This window comes from Pleuronectes platessa, chromosome 12 (genome assembly GCF_947347685.1).
Source record: "Pleuronectes platessa chromosome 12, fPlePla1.1, whole genome shotgun sequence".
NCBI lineage: Eukaryota > Metazoa > Chordata > Actinopteri > Pleuronectiformes > Pleuronectidae > Pleuronectes > Pleuronectes platessa.
Window position 1 is genome coordinate 24,139,317 of NC_070637.1, and position 25,379 is coordinate 24,164,695.

General features: G+C 44.8%; 1 long non-coding RNA gene across 1 annotated transcript in view; it reads right to left on the bottom strand.

Annotated features, from left to right (window-relative positions):
* Positions 1 to 17,384: 17,384 nt before the first annotated feature.
* Positions 17,385 to 25,379, bottom strand: part of LOC128453884 (uncharacterized) — a 47,181-nt gene continuing 39,186 nt past the window's right edge. Inside the window, exon 3 of the long non-coding RNA XR_008341553.1 lies at positions 17,385 to 17,738. This is a non-coding gene — a long non-coding RNA (uncharacterized LOC128453884). The remainder of the gene's footprint in view (positions 17,739 to 25,379) is intronic.

Below are 25,379 nucleotides of genomic sequence, written 5' to 3' on the forward strand. Positions count from 1 at the left end.
TGCCGGAGGGAAGCTCCGATAACTGGGACTCACCCGATATGAAGTGGGCTGCCAAACGATAAACAAACACGCGGCTCTGCAAACAGCTGATGTGTGTTTGGCTGAAAACATGTTGCGATGGGGGAGAGTTCGTCTGGCGAGCGACCAAACAGAGGATACTATGGTTTCTTTAAATATATATATATATATATATATATATATATATAGAGTACCATACATGAATACACAAACTGAGAGATGTCAGCGAAGTCTCCACTAGAAAAATAGTCCCTGAAGACGCCTTCAAACACTAGGACTTCTAAATTGCACGCATCAAAGTTGGAATATTAATGCGAGTGTGGGCCTACGCACATTATTGATATTCATATTAGTAAGAACACTTGATGTGCTGACCGACATCAGATTGTACGAGACTAAAAATACAGCAGCAGAGCAGAGGGAACTCGCTCCTCGCTTTCATTGAGCGCTGGCACAGCAACTAATAAACTGCATTTGTTTAAGGGGGGGGGGGGGGGGGGTGTGTTGGAATGGCTGTAAAGTGTCTCCGGCCAATCACATCGTGCGGCTGAGGCCCCCCCGTCGGAATGAGAGTTTCAGATTTGCAACAAAGCTCCAGGCACAAAGAGAGCGGGGGAGAAAACTCTGTGAAATTGATTTTCAGCTGGATTTCACTTCTACTCTACCTCCTTCAACACTGGTCTCCTTGTTTCCTCTCCTCCCCTTTTCTCGTTTCCTTTTCTCATTTCCTCTTCTCTACTCGCTTCTCAACCTTATTTTACACTTGTCTCCTTGTTTCCTTCCCCCTCTTATATGTTCATTCATTTCTTTTCATTCTCTCCTCATCCTCTGGTTTTCACCTTTCCTTTAACCTCACGTTAACACATGTCCACTTGTCCCCTTCCCCTCTCTCCTTGTTTCCTTTTGTCTATAATTGCTTTTCTTCGGTCCGCTCATCTTCTCCTTTTCATCCTATCCTCTTGTCCTCCTCTCTTCTTATGTTTCTTCGTTGCCTCTCATCAATTTTCATCTTTGGTCCTCTCTTATTTCTTTCCCTTAATCCTCACCTCTCCCCCGATGCTCCTCATGTTTCCTTCCATCATCTCCGCGACTCCTTCTTTTTGTCCCACCTCCATTTGTCCCCTCATCTTCCTTCATCTTCTTATCTCCTCTCCCCTTCATCTTCAATCTCTCATCACCTCTCTTTCATCCCTTAATCTCATCTCTCCTTACTTGCATACTCGCCCCTTCTTATCCTCTCCTAATCCCTTCTCTCCTCGTCTCCTCGTCTCCTCAGCGCTCCAGGTTCTGGTCCGATGTTCAGATCCACCACGGTGGCTGTGGATCCAGAGCAGCAGAGCAGACCAGACTTTGAGCAGAACTGGGTCGACGTCCACACGAGCGGCTCCACACTGGGAACAAGTAAGAACCCTTATCTGCTGAAGACTCTTCATATCGTGAGATTAAACAGAGATCTGTCTGTAGCGGCTGAAATATCTTTCTCGACAGTCGACTCCAGAGGAGAAATGAATGAATGATGACGGTTTGCTGAAAGAGACTAAATAACATCAGGAACATGTTCTGGGCAATTATACACAATCAACAATAAATCACTGCAGGGACTTCGTAGCATTTAAAGTAGACGAATTTCACAGAAGTCAATGGATTCAAGAGGAAATCTCAGCAGTAGTAAGATTTGCAGTGGTAATAAAGTCCAGAGTCTCCGAGGATTTAACTCCAGTGAACTTTGACTCATAAATTCCCTCCATCGACCAGCGGAGCAGGGTTTGGACAGTTCTGACCTTTGAGCAGAGAACAGAGGAAGCGATGGTATTATTTGTGTCGCAGCAGTAACGCAGCTCGGCTGGAGAGTAAACGGATCCACAGAGAGCTGCAGTCAAGATATGTTCCTTTAGATCGCCCCCCCGTTGACCCCTGCACGCAGCCTTGGGACCTCAGGTGGATCCTGCTCTTCCAAAGTCCAGGTTGGAAATCTAAAAGGTGCTTCTGCCATCAGGACCATCGGCTTTGGAACAGCCGACTCCTAGTGAGTCCTTCCAATACCTCATTAAACACAGCTAAGGTGACCACCTACCCGTGGAAACTCTCTGGCGTAGAGACAAGCGTGGGTCCCATGGAGGCAACTGGCTAGAGAGTTCAACAGGGGGGGGGGGGGGTCAATCTAAGGGCCAACAAACTCTTAAATTGAGTTCTATCGCTTCAGTACTCATTGGAGCACTTCGTAAAGGGATTTCGAGTTGAAAAATAAAGTCAGTTCCTCGGTGAGGTTCTGAGATGCACACAGAAAGAGCAGAGGGATAAGAGAAGAGGGGGGGTGCTGCTCTATACTTCACACAGGAAGTACCACAGCGAGCACAATAAAGGAGAACAGGACGTTTTCACGGTGAAAGGTTCTTTCCAACATGAACATGGAACATAGCTTCACACGTAGCTCAGCCATTCATGCAACAACTGCAAGCTGAGAGATTATAGGGCATAGCTGTTAACCTGCAAGTGGCTGCTGTACGCACAACTGGTCCCAACTGGAAACCATCAAGCTTCCAGAGCGACCGAACCTCAGGTGGTCGAACAAGTTGTTCACTAATCACAGGGTTAGCAGCTCCTTCTGCCTGCAACCAGTGTGTGTGTGTGTGTGTGTGTTAGAGAGGAACAATTGTAAAGTGCTTTACATGCTGCTGAGGCACAAAGGTACCATTTAGACTAAATTGCGTTGATTTAGCTTTTTCGTGAGGTTGTATAAAATAAAATTGCACTGTGCCACTTTCTCATCAGACTTCATTATAATGTTCACATTTATTGCTGCAGAGCCACTTATAATAGTTCATGTGCATTATTTCTACTTTCTTTTGTGATGCACAGGTCGACTTAAAAGTGGGAAATGAAACTGCATCTGGATTCCATAGGTTTACAGAGAATCAGCCAATATGAGCCTTTCACAGGCATAATTAAAACTTTTATTTCACAGAATTTATCATGCAAGAAAAGATGGACATTACTTTAGAATATATATTTTTCAGGAATGTAATAAATATGTACCATCGATATCTGCCCCTAAAACTCCAGATGAGTGAGGCTCTATTAGAAAATATCGCCTGAGTGTGTATAAAAACAGTTTCTGAATATAAACTTTTTTTATTTTCCAGATAAAATTGACTTTCAGTCCATATTTGTTCTGAATCAGGAGCTGATATCAGCTTGAGACGTCTGAAGTGTGCAAATCAGATTTATTCCTTAGAAAATGAAGAAAGCAGAACATTAAATCTTACAGCAGCATCTTTAAATTCAAAGAAGCGATCGACTGTCAAAGAAAATATATCACTTACAGATTCCGTAAAGTTTCCTTTTCACATTCTCGACTTGAAACCGATAGAAAAGTTTGACAGCTCCATTTAAAGCCGATTCTCTCCAGAGGCTAAGTATATTTTTCCATTTGGAATCGGAGAACTAATGATTAATTTGAGGGCGTCCCTTCGAAAAAACTCCAATATTTAACAGAGCAGGGTTTCTGGTGTCAGAGAACACAGGCACATTATGGATTACTTTTAAAGATTTGAGTCTTCTTATAAACTTCACTCAGGGAATAATCGTCTGAATCATCTACCACGCTGACACGTCGGCAGATGAATGCCTGTTTAAAAAAAATGAATATTACATTTTGGGAATAAAAACCTTAATCTTAATTTTTGTCCCATTTCTAAGTGAGCCGCACATTCATCCCCGTCCGGCCTACACCGATAAATCATCCTCTGATGTGTTCAAAGCAACAAAAGAGTAATGGTGAAGAGGCAGAACGCTGAATAAATGCATAAGGAGCTTAGTGTATGCTGGGACGTCTTGAAAATGAATGCTATTCTTCCACATGTATTCCCCTCCCACTCCTTTCCCTTTATTTCCAGGTTAGGCAGCTAATCCTGTTATGCTTTGCATGTAAATGGAACCAGTGTCTTTCCTTTGCTGAAATCTGTTCTGCTCTCCGTCCATCCAGAGCCTCAGACTCCGCTGGTCAAGCCCTTCCTTCCCCTGGACACCAGACTGCTGGGCGACACGCGGTGGGTGTACGACGCCAACGACACCGCGGGCGCCGCTGAGTCCTGCATCCTCGACCGGAGCCATGTGGACTACAAGGACCTGAAAGCCGCCCCCTCCCCCTACAGCATCATGAACACTGATAACACTTCTACGAGCTCCAGACACTTTAACTGGGCTCATAATCATTTAAACGACCCAGTTACTCCCAATAAAATCCCCACAACTGCCTCAGAGAACAGCTCCGGGAGAAACGCCACCAGCTTCAGCAGCAGAGGTGCACGTGGAGCCTCGGACGTGCGCTTCGTCCAGAGCCGAGTCCGTCCCGTGTCCTTCTCGCTGCCCAAGAGAAGCTGCGTGCTCCTCCACCAATCAGCAGCCGTTTTCATCCAAGCCGGGCGGGGCTCCGGAGGCTCGTCGGGGAAGGCCGAAGGTTTGACGGCACTCGAGAGGATAAAAGATCTCGGGGAGAAGGTGGCAGAGCAGCAGCTGAAAGCTCCGGTGTCTGCAGACGTGGATCTAGTGGCCGTGGATCACCTGGAGAGTAGAAGTGAAATCCAGCTGTCTGAGGCCGGAGCCAGTGTGTCGGCTGAGAGAGGAACCGAGGGACTCCCTGGGACCAGAGCCCAGGGTTCTACATGTGATCGCAATGTGATCGGGGGTGATGACTCGAATGGGACTGGAGCCCATGTCAGCAGTGAGACTGGGCCTGGAGCAGATCCTTGTTTAAATAAAGAGACACCAGGACCGATCTGTGACAGTGTCATCATGGCTCAAGCTTCAGTCTGCAGAGACACTGAGGCTGAAGCTCCTGGTGAAGAGAACAATCGGACAATCGAGTCAGAACCAAACCAAGAGTTGAGAGATCGGCTTTGTGAGGCTACAAATCAAAAAACGACTTCTGAGGATTTAAACGAGACCAAAGACTCCTCGGTTCAAACGCAGCTCAAAGGCTCAAACGTGTCTCCATCAGAATCACCTCCATCGCTCCCTGGTCGTCCCAAGGAGCCGTTCTGCCGCGTGCTGAGCCGAGACGGCAGCAGGGTTCTTCTCTGGCCATCGGAGATGGTTAGCTACACCAAGACTTCACCCCCCATCTCCTACAGCGTCAACCCTCTGCTGTACGACTTCAGAGCACATAACAGGGCCAGGGAAAGGGGCGAGGACAAGAAAGGAGGGCTGGAGGAAGGCCGGGAGAGAATAAAGCCATCTGTGATCAAACAACCCGACTGCCAACCCAGGGAGGATGATATGGAGGGAGGAGGAGGGGTAAAGATAGATGAAAGGGAAGAGGAGGATGAAGGAGGACAGGCAGGAAATCCCGTGGAACCTGTAGCCCATTGTAGCGCCGGCGATGCAGTCCTGGATCGCTCGGGCTGCCGTGATGAAAACGCTTTAAAATTCGTTCCCGTCTCTGCAGAGTGCCTCCTCGCACCGGCGCCAGGCCTTCAGAGAAGTGACGGGAGGAAGAGGAGAAGGAGGAGGGGAGGGGCGAGGAGGGGGATGAGGAAGAGGGGGAGACGGAAAAGAGGAGAGGAGATGGATAGAAAGGACTCAGAAAGGGGAAGAAGGATAATAAGTAGCCTCTCTGTGAATCAGATGTGTGAAGGGAGAGGAGAGGAGAGGTTGAAAAGAGAGGGCGACGAGAAAGAGGAGAGGAGAGCAAAGGGGCTATTAAGTAATCTTGCAGCGCATCGGCTGGTGGGAGGGAAAGAAAAGAGGACGAGGAGAGAAGAGGGAAGGATGAGAGGAGATCAGGCGGAGAGAGAGAGGCCAGGCAGAAATGACGAGAAGATAGGAGAGCTATTAAGTAATCTTCCCGTGAATCGGTGTAATCGGTGTAACCAGCTGTGTCTGCAGGTGGGAAAGGAGGCCGGGCAGCATCAATCCCAGCAATCAGCCTCCGGGTGGGACCAGGGGCTCAGAAAGCTCCTCTGCGGGGGGGCAGCATGTAACTCGGTGATTAGCCCCGTCCGCGGGTCTGTTACAGACGAGCCACGCTGTCCTGCAATTACGCCCGACCCCGCTCAGAATGACAGATTGACGGAGGAGATACACAAAAATACGCATGTGGAGAAGGAGGAGGGGCGGCGGGATGAGGAGCAAAGGTATCCGAGGAGGACAGAGGGGAGGAGAGCCGCTCAGGAGGGAAATGTGTGTAACCCGGGGATTAGCGGCGTTTCTTTTGCCTGTCGAGGCGCCGCACGCGAGGCAGAGCTTCATCCTGTTCCTCCGCCTCACAGGGAAACAGCAGGTGCTCCAGCGATTAGCCCCGTCCCTGCTCCCTTTAGAGAAGCAGCGTGCAGCCAAAGACAAACAATACCTGTAGGACACAGCGAGCTCGTGTCAGGCCCGGCTCCACGCTGCTCCGCTCAACAGACACTGACGGAGCCGAGGATTACATCCTCCGGCGCAGACATGACCCTCCCCGGAGACGCCGGTTCACAGGAGGCGATGCCAATGAGAGGGGGAGCGGGCGGCAAGAGGACGGGGGGGCCGCTGGAGGCCGAGGCCGCACCGAGGAGGAAGAGGAAGCGAGGAAGGAGGCAAGCGAAGAGAGCTGTCGGTTTCCAGAGGCAGCGACAGGACAGAGCAGCTGTCGGCCTGACCTTTGACCTCGGAGCACAAAGCGTCGAGGAGCTAAAACTCAACAGTCACGAGCCGAGGACAGTTTGGCTCGACTGCGACATGGTGGAGAGCAGCGCAGAGGACACAATCATGGAGGACACATTTAGCTGTAACACCACAGACACACTGAATAACTCCTGCCATGACAGTGGAGCCGAGAGAACAAGCTGGACTGAGTCAGACTGTCCAAACACAACAAGCGACGACAACAACGACAAATTAAAGAGCGACAGAGACGAGGACGTTTCTCGGATTAACACAACGTGCACGTCTGCGGACGCACTTTCAAACGACTCGTTCACAAGCAGCACTCATCACACGCACACACTTTTCTGTCAACAGCAAACGACGAATGGACAAATGTGCGTCGTCGTCTCCGACTCCAGCCGAACGTCGGGTGTCTGTGGGGAAACTGGAGTTCAGAGCGATGTCTGCCACAGTGACGGCTGTGACTGTAAAACCAATGACACGTGTAATCACGAGCGTGCGAGTGACAGATGTGTCCGTGGTGAGACGTGTAGCCGCTCTGATTCGACGGCTGATTACAGGATCTGCAGCGGGACGGAGCGGGGGAGGAGCGGGGGAGGAGGTGACACCGCTCCGTGTGATTATCCGATCAGCGCTCGAGTCCCTGATTGTACATTTGTTGATAACAATAGAGCGAGAAACGAGGAGAAAGACGCGCGCACAAAGCAGAGGGAGGAGCCCCGAGATGTGGAGAAGGAGAGAGAGACCGAGAGGCTGAAGGTGAAGGAGAAGTGGGAGAAGGAGTGGGTGAGGAGGAAGGAGAAAGAAAGGGAGGAGAGGGAGAGGGAGAGGTGGAAGGAGGTGGATTTCGAACACTTCTACTCGGAGAAGAGGCCTCGCTTCCCGCACGGCCTCCATCCTCCTCCGCCCTGCATCCCGCTCCACGCTCCTCTCCTCCTCCGCCCGTCCCTCTCCCCTTCATCTTCCTTCTCCTTCCATCACACCTTCATCCAGCACCACCTCTCCCTCCTCCCGCCTCCCCAGCACCTCCCCGTCCCGTCGTACCCTCAGCTCCTTCCCTCCTTCTCGCAACATCTGTGTCCCCTGGCTCTCAATCCACCTCCCGCGCCTCCTCCCCCTCCTCCTTTCTACACCTCCTCCCCCATCTCTCTCCTAGATGCCCCCGGCCCTTATCCAATAGCAGCAGCGTTCCACCCGATGCAGAGTCACCACCCATCCCTGTACCCCCCACCACATCCTGCGGTCTTGCCTTTACAAGTGTTGTTCTGAAATTACTCCTTTCTTTTTTCTTGTTTTTTAAGAGGAAAAGAAACAGACTCATGAAAGGTACATTTCTCCCATTTCCCGAGGAAAGTGTTGTCAGCCGGGTGAAAGCAGCTTTTATGTGTCATTACCTTCACACTGGAGGCGAGGATGAAACACCAGGGTTAACGAGACATTAGTAGAAAAACAAAACTCCCTTTTTTTTTATCTCACAGCCAAACGTCTGGTAACCTCTTCAGCCTCATCCGAACACGACGAGCACCGACTCACACGTGGAGAAACGACGGCTCATTATCCTCATCAGTCTGGAGACGCGCCCGGAATGAGCCTCAGGTGCTCGGCCTGGCGGGATCGTGGCGAGGACACGCAGCTGGGCTCATCTCCCCTCGCTGGAAATAAGTCGATTGCTCCTGTTTTGCATTTTAAACCAATGATTTGCTCGCGAGGATGCATGTTGTGGTTTCTGACTTTAAAGGACAAATCCATTCCTGTGCAAATACCTTCAGTCTGTGGTTATAAACACAGGATTTCTTCACTTAGAGCTCCGACTGATTTCACATATTTACTCTCATCTTTTATTTTTCTCACTCTCGGGGGGGGGGGGCATCAACAGCTGATGACCTGCACGACTCTTAAAGCCAACCCCTGCGTCGCTGCTCAGATCAGAGAAAGGTTCCTTTCATCAGTGTTTCTAAATGTTTGGAGCGAGATGTCAGAGTTTCCTGTGCAGAGTTATTATTAACTAGTGTCTGTTCCAAACCTGCCCGTAGCTTTTCTTTCTGAAACTGTTAAAGTGCAGAAATCGAACCGAGGCACCTAAAGATTTTCACCTAGAACCAAAACACTCATCACGATTAGTCTCATCAGGCTCAAGAAGGATCCACATCCTCTACCGTCGAAAAGAGTTAGAACAAACTACCAAAACACCTTTTTAAAAACCCATAGAAACCTCAGAGAGTCACATGAGTCAACATTCACTAGAAAAGACAGCGTCATGGAGACATATACATGGAGAGGTGTAATAACAGTAGTATATGTGAGAAGGTATATTGTTCATCTAGATCAGCTGCCACATCCTCAGCACCAGGTCGAATAAACCCGAGCATCAAGCAGCCTCATCGTCTCATCCAGCTCCTGTGAGGAGGCAGAAAATATGAATATAATAATGTGAATTTATCATCAGAGGAAAAGCAAAAGTCTCAGCTGTGCACGTTCAACCTCTCAAACCACAGAGCAGACATGTCCTAGTTTCTCCATGTTCAGAGACGCCAGTAATTAGATCAAGTCGGATGTTGATTGACACAATTGTTCCACAGTGTTCTGCACCGAGGAAAAATTAAGTAGCTGCTTATAATAATAGAATAATATAGAATAATCTGCTGCAGGAAGATGTCAAACAATAAAAAACTGTCCTGAAAACTTTAAAGAAACATTTTGTTTCCTCTTTTGTTTAGTTGAATTAGTACAAAGCAGATGAAGACATTGATTTGTTGTGAACAGGCAGCGGAAGAAGCATGTGTGAATTCACTATATAACATGTGTACAATTACTTTGCAGTATGTAAATGATTAACAGTACTGCATCATTATGTTTTATTTAGTATCTCAGCATCTTCTGCGATGTATATCTCTCCCTGTGTGGCTGTTGAGTCTGAACATTAAGTTTAGAAATCTCTTTGATTCCGAGGGACCGACTCCAGCTCCTCCTCTTTTCCTCTTGACATTTTTAAAAGTGTTGATTTTCTGCCGTCTCACACGAAGCTGCACTAAAAACATCCCTACATGATGGAGAACTTTTACATTTAGTGACTCATCTCCCAAAGAAACAAAGGTTGAAGCATGTGCAGGATGATTCAGTTCTTCAACGATATGCACATTTGTTTGGTTGCTGCCAAATATGGAGCTGAATTACTCAGCTTTTATTTTGAAAAGTTGCGGGTCTGAGGATTGTGTCGACGCTTCACAGACTCTGAAATAGCCCGAAATACAACGTATGACAGAATAACACAACATTACAAACAGGCAGGTTTAGAACAGACACCGAACCAGAGTGTACAAAGTTCAGAGTGTTTCTTGGAAGTGGGACTTTTCTCTCAGAACATCCCCTCAGGGTGGATTTCTCCTGTAAAGCTGAGGGTTAAAGAGGATCCAGCCTTCTTCTTAGTTCTTATTTTCCTCCTCTGATTCCAAATTCTTCACATTACGAACCATCTGCAGGAGACGTACCTAGAAATTCACGTCCCCTATCACCCACACTCACTATCCCTTTGTTTTCCACTGACGTCTCCTCTCACGTTGAACATCTGGCTTTACTGTGATTGTGTTATTCTGGGGGGGGGGGGGGAAGCAGCAATGACAGACAAATGGAGTTATGAGTCTGCATGAAAGGAGGAAGGAGATGTCACGGACAGATCACCGCCCGCAGCCGGACTCTAAGACACTCGATGGATTTAGTCCCGGACGTCTGGACACATGCAGGCTGTTCGATCACTCCACTTTCCAGCTGCTGGTTCCTCCCCACCATGACCTCTGGTATACTGGACATGTCGCGATGGTGACTCTGCGACACACTTGCAGCTCGAGGAGTTAATGATTGGAGGTAGCGACGCGAAACTTCTCCCTGTAGCTCTGTGTGGGGGGTTTGGAAGCATATGTGTTCTCAATGAACGTAGGCTTTTATTTATTACTGTGATATAACCGTGTAAATTAGAGGAACAAAATCTGTTATTACATGTATTTTTGTAGAGAGAACCTCAGTTGAATGAGGCCCAGTTTTTGTAAAAAATGTACCCTGACATTATTTTAGCTAGTAAACAAACTCTGCACCCACTCAGCCTGTCCTGTTGTTAAGCTGTTGTACATACATGTGTGTTCTTTAACGTCCTCAGAGTCAGCGGAGGGGTTTAGAGCGACGCGCTGGAGAAACATCGGAAAGCAGCTTCCCCCCAAGTTTTGTCAAAGAAATGTCTTGAGATCCTGATAACCTAATATTTGGCTACATCCTCTGTGTAATCTGATTCCAGCCACAGCTGTTATCCCTGCTAATGTAATAGATCTAGTGAACCCGTGGAGAAAAGCAAATTACTCTGAATAATGGAAATAAATCAGCAGACTTGATATCAGCGTCAGTTTTTTCATTCTTAAAAAAAAAAAAAGGGAATAGAAAAGCAGCACCTGAAAATGACTCGCTTTCATAAAAAGTCTATTATCAAGGCGACAAATGTGTGAATCGATATCTTTTACTGCCTCGATACTGTAATTTCCCCTGTGGGCGAAATAACAAGGAGAGAAACGTTAAAAGACGAAAGTACGCAGCTCATTCAGAGAATATCTTCATCCATTTTCAAGATGGAAAAAAGGGGGTTTGTAAACGTGGGAGAAAAGAATGTGTGCGTGTGTTTGTGTGCCTGTCTCTTAGTGTGTCTGTGTGTGTCTGTGTGTGTGTGTCTCCAGTGACCATCAGACAGCTGGGACCATCATGTTCAATGACTAAAATAGCGTCAAAACTCAACATGTTCAACACCTGGGGCTGTTGTGAGGGAGTGTGTGTGTGTTTGTTGTGTGTGTGTGTGTGCCTTGCATGGGTACATTTCTCCGTGTGTGTGTGCGAATGTGTGCGGCGAGTTGCGTTCACCGAATCAAGTCCCTGTAATTTGTTTTGTGACCTTTAAAAACCAACAGAAAGGCTTCTGACATTAAAACTTGACTTGTGTGAAATCAGCTCCAGAAAGCACGAGCGATCTCTCGGCCCTGAACTTTGGGTTTTATTCTCTTTGTGGTTTTGTGTTTTTCTTCACCACACACTTTCCAGAGAGGCTGATGGATGGCAGGACTCAGACGGGCACTTTATGGTGAATGAGTTAATAGACTCTGTGCATCAGCGGCGGTGCATTATTGTATTTGCTTCCTTTGCTCAGACCACAGGAGCCAATCAGACGACGTGTTAAGGAAACCTCAGCTGTGGCAGATTGTGAACGACATCAGGAACAAAGACACAGGCCTCTTAGAAAGAAACACGTCCATTAATGATCCAATGTGGCGGCTGTCACTCTCATCGGGCTCAGCAGGAAACAAGATGTTGAAAAATTGATGATATTTTAATACAAAAAATTATCTTTAGGGAGCTTTAACATCTTAGAGGAATATTGCTTATGGTTTGTGGGAATAATTGACTCAGAGATTGCTGGAAGAAAAAAGCAGAGAGGGAAATTATTATTATAAAAAGGATACTTCTAATTTTAAGGGGCAGAGATAGACCAGATTAATTCATTAAAGTCGCCTTGTGCACAAATTCTTAGACATGAACGATTGTGGAAGGAAGCAGGAAGGACGCAGGAAGTTGTAAAGAGACACAATAATGAAAAGACTGTAAATAAGGATGGACAACGTGTCTCCACTTCCTCCCGCTAGTCAGAAATTAGGTCAAAGTATCGCAGCTCGCTGAGATTTGGAGATAGAGACACACAGACTCAACCAATCGAGATCCAGTCTCACTTATCGATCATAGCGTTACAAAAGGATATCGGAATCTCTGTCTGTCTGTACGTGTTCTGGAACCTTTCATCTTATCACCTCCATGCCCACAGTATTGAATTTGATGCAATTTAAACACGTAATTCATTAAACTATAACTAATTCAAACCCATCTTTTCAGAAACATCCACAATTTAACTTACATCAGTGTGATGAGAACTAAAAATAACAGAAACCTTCCATTGGAGTTTTTATTTGGGTCCCTGTTCCATCTACTAACATGGAGGAGGGAGACTTTATTTCATATACTGTAGCCAGCCTCCAGGGGGCGATCAAAATGCTTTGGTTTTATTTTTTTGGCAACCCTAATGTCATCTGTCTTTATATACAGCCTAAGACATGAGGGCTGATTAGATGCTGCAGTTCTGTTTTAAATTCAAATGTCACTGTGATGTCACATGTTTCAATCTCAAGTGTCTTCCTCCTTTTAAAATTCAATAAAAGAGAACAACAAGACATAAATGCGAATGAGTCTCGAGCTTCAATCAACAGTCGAACACATCGAGCACAATTAACAGAACGAGCTGCTCCAGCTTCTCAGCAGAGAAACAAACAGGAGCTGATGTGATGTGTGTGTTACTCAACTTTTCAAATCACTTCATCAGAGTTTCGGCGGTGGAATCAGCAGCGGGAGTGTTTCTGTGCTGTTGCATAATGTAATCAGACATCGACAGCTGAGAGACTCAAGTGCAGACACAGGGAATCAAACATGTAAAACGAGGTTTGAACGTCATCACGGAGCCGTTTTCAAAAAGGACCTGAACTCTTCTCCCTGAGCCGACGTGTTCCCCCTGGGAGGAAAACATCTGGGCCAGACGATGATGAGGAGATGAGATAAGACATTTAAGAAAGAGATGTGGTTTAGATGTGTGTGTGTTTTTCTGTAGTGGGCTCGAAGGTTGAATGTGCTCCAGGGAACATACAACTTTATAATCGTTTTGTCTTGGACTTCAAGCTTTTCAGGGTGTTTGTGTGTGTGTATGTGTGTATGTTTGTAAAGAAATGAACACTGTGTGACTGAGTGGGAGATAAGTGCATTGAGTGAAATACTGTACTTCATCTTGAGGTATATTATGTAGAGATCGTGCAGCATTAGATAAGCTCATGAAATGCGGTCACAGTTAAAATGATCAGATTTTAAATTCTCTTTTAAAAAAGTACATTCTTTTGGTTTGAAGATTAAAATTATAACAAGAGTGACAACTGAACAAAACAAACAAACAGATCTTCATGTTGTGAGGATGTTTTTACTCCTGGCTGAGCAGGAAAACTTTGCAACGAGCAAAATAAAACAAAGTGCGAAGGAAACAAAGAATAAACCAGAGCTCATCAAAACCACATTAAAATTCACTGGATCCAGCCTCTGAACGAGAAATAATAAAACATTTGATCTGCAGCCTGGAAGCTTTTCATGCTTCATTATTTTATTTCCTCCAGATTTAAGGCTTTGAGACCTTCTCTTCTTTTACATCGAGCATTAAATCACATTTTACTTCTAATATTTGCCGAGTGAAACGTTGGACTTTGGCTGGCGGTTGAAGTGTTATTCCATTGTGGTGTAACTTCAGGGAAGTGGTTGATCCGCCTGCTCCTCGAGGCATCACTCTGCATGAGTGCGCCGCGCTGACACATGCTGGATGGCTGGTAATGGCTGTGCAGGATGGGCCAACATCTCCTCTCGCAGGAAGTCAGGATTCAGAAAGCCCCAAACCGCGGGGGGGCGGGGGGGGGGGGGGGGGGGGGCAGACAGAAAGCAGCAACATTTGTTCTAACATTTTTGATCAGTTGTGCAGAAATGGGTCACGGCTGCCAGAGACGCATCAAACACCGTGTAGTCGTCTGAGTCAGTGGAATCTCCAATGGGCTTTTTCCCACCGAGCTGTCAACACCGCTCTCTGATTTCAAAGCCAACAATGTTTTGGTGCTGAGGAACTGAAAAGTTTCTTTAGCCTTTTTTCCACTTTTCTGCTCATTTGTGATGACTGATTGCTTCTCACTTCTCGCCCGGAGTCTCTGTTTCCTCTTCTTCTTCTTCGGAGCTGCTCCCGTTTAGGTGAAACAAAAGGTTGTTTCAGATTGAACCGCTCTCCACCGCGCCGCCATCGCTCGCTATGTAAAGTGATTCATCGTCTGTAATCAACCCAGTAACGTGGGCATCGCCTGTGAGCTTAAAACAACTTTACACACTCGTCCTGTGCAGGAAACACAACAGAGGCAGAGGAATCAGCCCTGAGCTGCTCCTGTGTTGTGTAGTTTCCCTGACCAACTCTCTTTCCCCTGTGTAGAACACAATCACACAAAGATCAGGTCAGATTCAGAGTTTCTGTGGATGCGATTGATTCGACATTGAGCTGCAGTTTAAAAAGAGAGAAATCGTTCGGCAGGATCTTGATTTGGCCGAGATCGACCGACACCCTTTGACCGAGGACGAGTCTGAAACAAGCTGAATGAGAGTTTTTCACTGAGACAGAGTTTTTTTGGTAGAAGAAGGACTTTGGGTTTAAATCCTCACATATTGAGATAAAGTGTCTTCACAGGATGAATCCAGGATAAGGAGAAATTGTATTATGAGCAGATAAGACCCCAGAGGTTATGAATAGATCTTTCCTTTATATTTTGTCAAATATTTATGCCTGCGAACAAGTTAATATGTTGTGCACAAAAGATAAAATATATATAAAGTTTTTAGTTGTATATTAAAAATGCATTTCAAACATTGTTTTTTAATAAGGTTAATGACAACATACGAAAAAATAAGGATAGCCATTACACAGATATGGAAATAATCTCATGTTCTATATTTTTTATGAGCCTTGGAAAAATTACTATCAATGATTAGTTTCCTCTAAATTAGTTCCCAGACAAAGAAATGTTTTTTGAGGGAATTACCTCAAAGACCCTTCAATGAATAAATGTTGTTAATGTCTAATAAATGAGATCTATATATCGTAAAGAAATACACAGATATTATCTTGGGAGGGGTAATGTCTACTTTAATACATTAAATCCATTGTATTTCACAAGGATTATTGCATTTTGTATAGTATGCATATTTTTCCATACAGTAAATTGGGTACATTAAAATCACATTTATGTAAACAACAAAGGGCAATTTGTGGTTCAGTATCTTGCCCAAAGACACTTCAGTATGCAGGCTGGAGTTGACGGGGATCAAACCAGCAGCCCTCTGGTTAGTGGACGATCCGCTCCACCTCCTGAGTCACAGCCACTCCCAGATTTATCAACAGTTCTCAAGAAATCAAAAAGTCAGGATGTATTAAGTTGATAAAATATTTATGCGAGTGGTTAAATAGGATCTGAGGAATAAATCATCAGATTCCAGTTGTTCCTGTGAATGTTAAAACAACACGGAGCCTAAAGAGTTGGAGCTTTGAAAACAGCTGTTTCGTGTTTCACCTGCAGAACTCACTCTTTATCGCTCTGAAAGTGTGTCACAGCCGTGAAATGAAGATCTCACACACTGTCACACCAAGAGATATAAAAAACAAAGCCTGTGTTTTAATCATAGTAGGTGATGAAACGCTGAAGCTGCTCCCGGCTGCGGCTGCTGAGCGGCTGCCGGCGGCGGCGTCATCACAGGTCACCTGTTCACAGCGGCGGGAGACAGAGGAGTGATTGAGGTTCAGGAGTAAAGTGGATGAAGTGGTCAGAGCTGAGAGGCGCACAAGAAGATTCAGATTCAGTGTTGGTCTCAAAGGTTTCAGGCCTGAAGTGACATGAATGTGCTTCTCTTCAGCTACATTAAAGGTAGAATTATAAATATGCAAAAATGAAGCCTAAATATCACAGAACCAATCACTTCCATCTTGTGCTTTTGAGGGAATTTGGAGCCAGAGTCTGTGCAGAGATGGAGCTGAGGTGAAGAGATCCCACCAGAACCCCCTCGACCAATCACGAGTCAGTCTCAGCCGTCAATCATCTTGTTTCACACTGTTTTTATGTCCTCAAATAACTAATTAAATCAGAAACATGAAAACTTGAATAGACAAACACCAACAACCTAATATGAAGCAAACCATCTTTGAGAAAAATGTACTTGACGTGTACTTGATGGGACATGTCCCATCTGCTAACATGGAGGAGGCGGGGTGTATTACCTATACTGCAGTATCTTTTACTTTATTAAAACTAAAGTTATAATATCAAACTGTAGAAATACTCTCTACTTCGTACAAGAACACGACACTGGAAACTGTTCTTCGATGTCTAAAAGTAAAAGTATGAAATACAGTAGCATGTCCCCTGCTAGTATATATATCATATAAATATTGCACTAGTTTAACCTATTTGATATACTGTGATATATTATTTTATTATGAATTTCACATGTTTTCAACTGTTTTGTTAGTAATATTAATATTTTTTTGATTAAACAATGACCTAAACTTGAAGGAGATTTTACTTTCAGCTTACTTTCTTTAGCTTTATTTACCAGAAAGCATCAACTTTTAAAAAGCTCTTCAAGTGATTAGCATGAAAAGAACATTAGGTTGTGAAATAACAAGTAACTATGAAGTAAAACTATAATATTTGTCTCTGAAATGTAATGGAGCTGAATAAGCAGTTAGAAAGAAAAAGACTCAAGTGAACTCATCTTGAATTTGTGCCTGAGTGCAGATTAAATTATTCATCAGATCGACATTAGCTCATAAAAAACACGCAGCCACAGCCGAGGTCCGGCCGCACTGAGCTCCGACGTCAGTCATGTGGCGAGGAAGTAAAACGGACGATAAAATGATGTTCAAAGGAAAAAGCATTTCTCATTGCATCATTAAACGTGACGCAGGGCCCTGGTGTGTGAGGGGTACGGTGGCCTGGAAGCTCAATGCTTTGCAACCTAGTGAAAACACATGCACACTGAGATAAGGAAATTAAAACAATGAAATAAGTGCACAAGGACACAACACAACACATTACTGCTGTAAATAATACACAACTGTGTTTCCAGGGGACACACAATGTGAGGAACCCAGCAGGTTTTATCATCAAACTCATTTTTGTGACCTTAATAAAATCTCTACCTGAACAACGAGCGGATCCCAACTGGCTTCATCACTTTTCCCTTTCGTCCCCTGGAATCACATTTTGTCATGAGTGCTGCTTCCAGTTGTCAAATTGATGTTGTTTCCCTAATTTGCTCGTGTTGTCTTCATGTTTTCTCAAGTCGTACAGTGTCGAGCTCTCCGGGCCCCTGCAGATAAACACTGTATTTTCTGAATCCTGTTTCTTCCTGTGTGGTTTTTATTTAAAGCCGTGAAGCAGCTGTGGAGACAGATGGAGGGAAGATTAAAATTTAAATGATGATGCATGTGACAGTGGATAGAAAGTCAGTAAAAAACAGTTCCACGATGACGCATTAAGATGCTGCTTTGCTCGGCTTTTTTCTTTTAATAGAGGACTTTTAGTATTTCCATCACATTGTTGCCTTTCCCTGCAGAGTCAGACCTGCTGCTCAGGTTTTCACATTTTCACTGATTTTACAAACGTGACAGACATGAGAGCAGATGTAACCGATTGGAATATATTAATTGTGAACGTGCGAACACACGCGGGACGATCCAGTCGAGACGCAGGAACACACACTTTGAAAAACTAATTCCAAAGAAACTCGTGATCATTGGCTATTGTGTGACTTGATAATTAAAAAGAACATGGAGGACGACTGCCAGAATCCTCAAAACTGTTCCCACTGCTCAACAAGTTTATCTTAAATTTTATATTCAGGCAGGGGCTGTCAGCAGCCATGTTTCTGTTCTAAACCCAAGTATGAGACGTCCTCACTTGTCCAATCACTGCTCCTTTCATTCTACACCAGCCTTATGACACGAGTGCACAGAGCAGTATCCAGCAGAAAGGCTAAATTGCAAAGGAGCATTTCTGCCCCACGTGCACAAGAACCAGGTGAGATGAGAGCGAACTTGTCTTTCCCCACGAGCAAGCAACAGCTCCTGTGATTGGTCACACCAGTCCACAGTCCCCTTTGATCTTCTAACCCCCCTTCCCCTTCATTTTCTGTATCGACTGTAAACATGGTGGATGATATAACCCATGTTTACTCGTGTTAAGGGCCTAATGGAGGGTGTGGCCTCGATGTTATCCTCCTTTAGTGTGTGTGTGTGTTTCATCCACATGTGACCTGACTAAAAAACTAAAAACTCACTTCAATATCGATCATCAACTTCTGACTCTTAGTTTGAATCCTCGCCCGGAGCCAAACGGCTGAAGGACCAGTTTTATTTCCGTGCAGTGACTTCAGTGAACGTGTGAATCTCCTGAGCACAAAGCAGATGTGAACATCCCAGCACATGATCCACGATGTGTTCGATAAAAATACTTCATCAAGACATTAAAACATGATGAATTGAGTCTGTGTAAATCAATCAACGTGTGTTTAGTAAATAATAATAATCATGTGATATTTCTCTCAAGCTTCTCTATGATCCACTCTCACTCTCACTCTCGTCTGCAGGGTAGAAAAAAAACAAACAGGCAAATCCACACAGGCTGTTTTGGCCGTCAGCCGCTCTGGAAGCCGTAATCCTCAGTGATTGAACTGTGACATCCGAGCTCCAGCTTTTCAGATGACAGTGCTGAGCTCCATCTCTCATTTAACTGCTGCTCGTTCCTCAGCTCCCCCCCCCCCCTGGACCAACACAACAATAACACATTTGTTTGTTCTATCCCGAAGTTGCTTGGATTCTCTTTTTGAAAAGTGTTAAAAAATGTAATCTTTGGAGGTGAGGAAGTGGATTTATGAACGTTTTCCCCCGGAAACACGAGCGAGCGACATCTGTGCCGCTCTGCGACGTTAATGACGACTTGTAAAACAGCCACTCCTCGTCCTCCACTCTGATTGGCCGAGCTGGAGCCGCCGTTAAACAACCCAATAAACGCACACCTGTGACCGCATAAATGTTAATTTAAATGTTAATGCGCCAAAAGGAATTTCATCGTGATTGGAGCTAAAGTGCCCGATGGAAGGATCCGCTTGTTACAGAGGAATAAGAAAAAGAGATTAACACACTGAACGTTTGTGTTTTGGTGAAAAAGGAAATAACTGCCGGCGTGGAGCGAGGCTTCACATCTCCATCTTCCATCACTCCGGGCCTCGTCCGCACAGAGACACAGTTTTATGGTTCCTGCCTTTTACATTCTCCCCCCTTCTCGCTGAAATGAATGTGATCTGGATGTCAGGAGCTCAAACAATCATTACACGAGTCCACAAAGTCGGTGTTTCTCCGTCTGTGCCGCCGCGTCGCAAAGTGTCGGCTGTTGACATTACTGATTAGAGGTTTCACTCTCTGGACTCGTGGCTGTGGGGGAGAGCCGCGCTGCACCAGCTCCTCCTCAATTACATCAAAACACAGAGCTGAGGAGGAGAGCGGGGGGGGGGGGGGGGGGGGGGGGAGCGGAGGAGCAGAAAATTAAAGAATAAGCCACGAGAGGCCACAGTGATTTCAGAAGAAAAGTCTTTGTCTTCTTAAAATCCCATTAGCTGATTTAACATCAGCATTAAAATGACCTGTCAAGTGGCTTATTGCTGCTTTTACTGCTCTTACAGCAGCCTAATGAAAACTGCGGCATTATAAATCTGAATCTGCACATCGCCCCGTGAATAAATATCAGCGTAGTTAATGCTCAGTTATGGCACAGTGGTGATAGACAGAGGGGAGGAGCCGTGGCAGCAGCAACGTGATGCAGTGAAGTACCGACTGCATGAGAAATCAGAGGAATGCTGCCCCCCCCCCCCCCCCCCCCCAACCCGGCATGAAAAGCACAGACATATACAGTCAAAGGTCTGACAGTGAAATTGCAAAGTGCAAAGTCAGAGTGTGGAGGCTGAGCCGCTGGATCAAAGTGTGTATTTACCTTCAACTGCGGTGACCTGGCTCACATGTCGGCGCACGCCAACAAGGTTTCCACTGTCAAGGAAGTTTTCGTTTCAAATCAAAAGGTTAAACTCGTATGACTCCATAAAGTCGCTCCCCTCCTCCTCCTCCTCCGGGGGACTCGCTCTCTAGCTTTCATCAGGGATGCTCGACCTCCTCAAAGAGAATCATCACATTAACTGGGATTGTTGAAAGAACGTGAAATGGTGGCGGCCCTCTGACAACGTCCACCAGGGAGGTGATGATTTCAGCCCCAGTCTGGGGGTTGATTTGTTTGTTTGTCAGAAGGATTACAAGAAAACTACTCAGTGGATTTCAATGATAGTCACGAGCTAAGATAAAATCCCAGTGAATTTAGTCATGGATTCTCTCTTTAACATTGGAGGATTTGGATTTTGTGACAGTCTCACTAATTTCCCATGCATGGAATAATTCAAGGATCTTAAAGGGAAATAAATCACTTCTAGGGAGCAGATATCTACGCGTCTGTGCAGTTTGGTGCAGTTTGATTTAATTTCAGGGGGCAGATGAAGATGTGAGCGCTGCTGAGTAACATTCCAGAGTTTGTCTGTGAGCAGGATTACCCCCCCAAAAAACTACTGACTCCATTTGCATGAAAGTTTGTGCAGCCTTGCGGCACGACACTAAGACGAAGCCATTACATTACTGAGCGGATGCAAATAAACTGGTTTAGCTCTGTTCTAGTTATGTCAGCCAAGGTGTTTATGTTTGTGTTCATTTATGTTTTAGCTGGATTATGTAAAAACTACTGTTCGGAAAAAACGCGGCCCTTGGTGTGGATCCGGATGAATCCAGGAAATCTTGTTTCACTTTCTCTGCAGCATTTGCCACAGAATTCATTATGGTGGTAGTGGGACCATGGAGACTCAAGAGTGACAGACAAGTTATCCCTGACAGAGAAAACTGCCTTGCTTCCCACTTGTGGGTAAGAACACCTCTGCATCTGAATATAAAGCAGGACAAATTAGAATACGGCAGCCACCACAGTTAAGATAATTAGCAGGAAAGATGGCGAGGTAAAGCCTTTGTAGAAGGATGTGGATTCTCATGTCAACGGGCTGTTAGAGCTGAAATACTTAATAAATTGATTATATGGTCGTAAAGGAAGCAAAATGCCAAAGATCTTATGATTCTAGACAGATTACGACTGAATCGACATGAAAACCACTTTAAGTTTTACACATGATTCAACACAATAACCGATAAGGCTCGGTCAATAATGAAAAAGCAGCCCTGCGTGATTTCAGTCCATTAGTCTGAACTGCATTTCAGAGTTCAGCCTCCCTGCTCTGGAAGCCCTGGAACCCACCACAGAGCAACACACAAAGAGAAGCAAAGAGCACGACTGTGTTCTGCAGACGATCCACAGAAAGAGACGTCACTGCACCGGCCGCACTGACAAATGATCTTTTGCAAACCGCAGAGCAAAAATAGCAACAGTGCACCAGCAGCAGATACACAAGAGGAAACAACAGAGAGGAGAATGTCAGTGTGTAGCGTGAAGATCATCTGATGACGGAGGGTTTTACAACGTGATCAAAAAGCTGCTTAATGGATCTGATGATGAGATTCTTTCATCAAAGCCGACGTGTTTAATTTCTCTGTTAAATTAACACTGTTCTGACAACACAGTGATCAATGAAGGGGGGGGGGGGAGAGGGGATCAGTCATTTCTTAGTTCTAATTTAATGAAACGAGACGTAAAATGTTGCCATCTGGGACGAGGACGCTCTTCATCCGTCTCTGATCTGCTTCACTTTGTTCGCACATTTCCTGAAAAACTGCACCAGTACAACAACTGACGTTAACAGACATGATTTCTAAAGAATAAGTCACGGTGCTGCCTAAGTGTGTGTTTGTGTGTCTTTGGGTGGGTGTGTGTTTACTAATTTTTCTGGCCTTTTTAGGACCTTTTCCAGTAAAACCATAAACTGTTAGGATAAGAAGACGTGATGAAGACCAAAGCCCGGTACTCATGAGGCAAAGCATAATTTTTGAAGTCCTGGTTTAGATCTGAATTAGTTATGAGTTGGTTGTGGTTAGGAGTTAGCTTTTAGCTTAGCTGTCCACAATGAATAGAAGTCAACTCAAAGAACTAATAAGGACGGTATCGCAAACATGGTGTTTGTGTTTATCATCGATGAATAAAGATGAACGACGTGTCTCCACCTCCTCCGAACGTTGACATCTTGCTACATTAGAGCCATTAAAGTCTGGGGGGGTGGAGCCGCAGTATTGAGGTCTCACAGGTACACACCCTCGACCAATCACGAGTAGGTCTCAGCTGTCAATCACCTTGTTTTGTTATTATCAAATAACTAATTTAAACCAACTCAAATGGCAGCAACCATCTTTAGGAAACATTTATCTTGTGTGTGACTTATTATTTTGGTCCATGTCCCGTCTGCTAATGTGGAGGGGGCGGGGTTTGACCTATACTGCAGCCAGCCACCAGGTGGCGTTTGAGGCAATTTGGCTTCACTTACAGTGAGCTGTCATGTCGTCCATCTTTATATAGTGTTTAGCGTGTGTGTGTGTGTGTGTGTGTGTGTGTGTGTGTGTGTGTGTGCGTGTGTTCAGAACCATTGAGCTCCATTGTTGTCCAATAACATTAAAAAACACATCGCTTTCGTAACCACACACACACACATACACACACTCACGATTCAATCTCACACATTCCGTCCTCATGCTCCAAATATTCACTAGAGCAACAAATGTTAATCCACAGACAAACACATTCCCAATCTTAAGGGAAATTTCTCCTGTTTGACTAACAACTGATATAAACTTCAACAACTAGATGTTTCAGGAACTGAGCCTTTATTTAAAAATATATATAAATATTAGAAAACGTTTTAATATTTTTGCAGGGAAAGTTAACTTTTATTTTTATTTTCCAGGCTGTTGACGCTGTGTTTGATTCTGGTTACGACCAAGAAAATGGTGAAGTGTTGACGAGTGTGGAGAAAAAAGAAACAAGATTTATTTGGTACTTTGCAGCAGCCAACACGCTTCAGCCAATCAGAGCCGAGAGCTGCAACTAACCACTACATCAGAGAGGGTTAATGGCACGAGGAAGATGGAGGGACGTGGTACTACGAGGCATGAAGAGGAGAAGACATTAGATTCAGTGGAGGTGGGGGGGAGGCAGGAGGAGAGAGGGATGACAAGAAGGAGGAGAAGAAGAAGAGGAGGGAGCTGGTGAAATAGATGGAAAGAAGGAAGGAAGAGGAGGAGGAGGAGGAGAAGGAGGAGGAGGAGGAGGAGGAGGAGGAGGAGGAGGAGTGTGAGATGTTCCGCTGTCTCCACCAGCAGATGCTGAGGGGTCCAGCAACACACTCTGCCAGTCCACTGCCTGATAAATAGCTTTACACACACACACAGACACACACGCACACACACATACACACCGAACACACACACACACACACACACACACACACACACGCACACACACACACACACACAGGCACACACACACAAAACTAAATAAATAGCTTTATACTCAGCAACAGCCAAAGTGGGTCAGACATCAAAGTAGCCACTCGAAAAGCTGCTGGAGCTGTCGACACACACAAACACACATGTCAGCCGCACACACACACACACACACACACACACACACACACACACATACACTTGCTTACTCCAAATTGCTACTTGAACCGTCTGCACGCTCGCACATAAACACACATTTGGACACACACTCGCGCTTTACTCCAAATTGCCACAGTCCTCTTCTCTCTTTCCCCACTCGCTCTTCTTCTGCTTCTTTCTCTTCTCCTCACACACACAACCTCTTGCGTCTGGTAAATTGCGGCGAGCGGGTGCCATGGCCGACCAAATTACAGCAATCAGGAAGTCTGAGTGCTGAGGGCCAACGGCTGCCGGCCACTTTAGATAGATACACACACACTCACGTCACACACCTTCAGCTGCAAGGACAGTGTCCTCATGCCCAGGGAAGGTCAACAGGAGGTGTGAGAGCCGGAGGGGCGGAGTCCACACTTCCATATTTCTTTTATCAGATATATATATGAATCAAAAGAGGACTGCATCAGTTGAACCATCAGTTCAGTTCTGCAGCTGAACTGATGGTTTTAGCCTCTTTTAGCTCATTAGTTGTGTTTAAAAGCAGATTTATTGTCACATCTTTAATCAAAAAGCAGAAAGAAACTCCACAGCTGAAGAAACCTGAACATCTACAGAGTCAGATCAGTTCATCAGGAGCTGGAGAACACAAACAGAGCTGAAAAGTGAACAACTTTCTCCACTATAATAAGTTATGAAGTCGATGATAAGTCAAGGCTGCACTTGTTTTAAGTGTTTGTCATGGAAACAGCTTTAAATGGAATATTAATTTACTCACTTTGTACAAAAGGTACATTGTTGTTTCAATGGTTTAACTACATTTCTCTTTAAATCTTACTCAGGTATCTAATCTTATCTATTTTCTGTTTAAATTTGTGTCTTATATCTTTAATTTACTGGCAGCTGCACCAATATCCTGCTAAAGATCTACTTACTGAATAATAGAACCATTTAAAAACGTTCTTGTTTACAACAGCTACAACTTATAATTAGATTTTACAATTGGATTGATCTGCACTTTCCTTTCCTGATTAACTAATTCACTGAGAATTCCTTGAGATAATTTGTACTTTTACTTTGAAATTAAGGGATCCAAATATCTGATGGCTCATTAAATCATTTCAGCTGTTTAATCTTGTTTGAATCAAATTGGGAAGAAAAAGCAACAAACAAAAACTCATGTTTCAATATTGGTAATTAATACCTGCTATTTTTGATTACCCTTATTATTATCATTACTATTATGGCTGGGACTAAACTGAAGAGTCTGATATCCAGATCAAACACAGCTGCTGTAAAGAAAACACGTGATCAGAATGTAAAATAAAATGTTGTGTTAGAAATCTAACTTTTTAAAAAGTACATCCATTAGTTTAAATTGTGTCTTCGTCATCAGCTG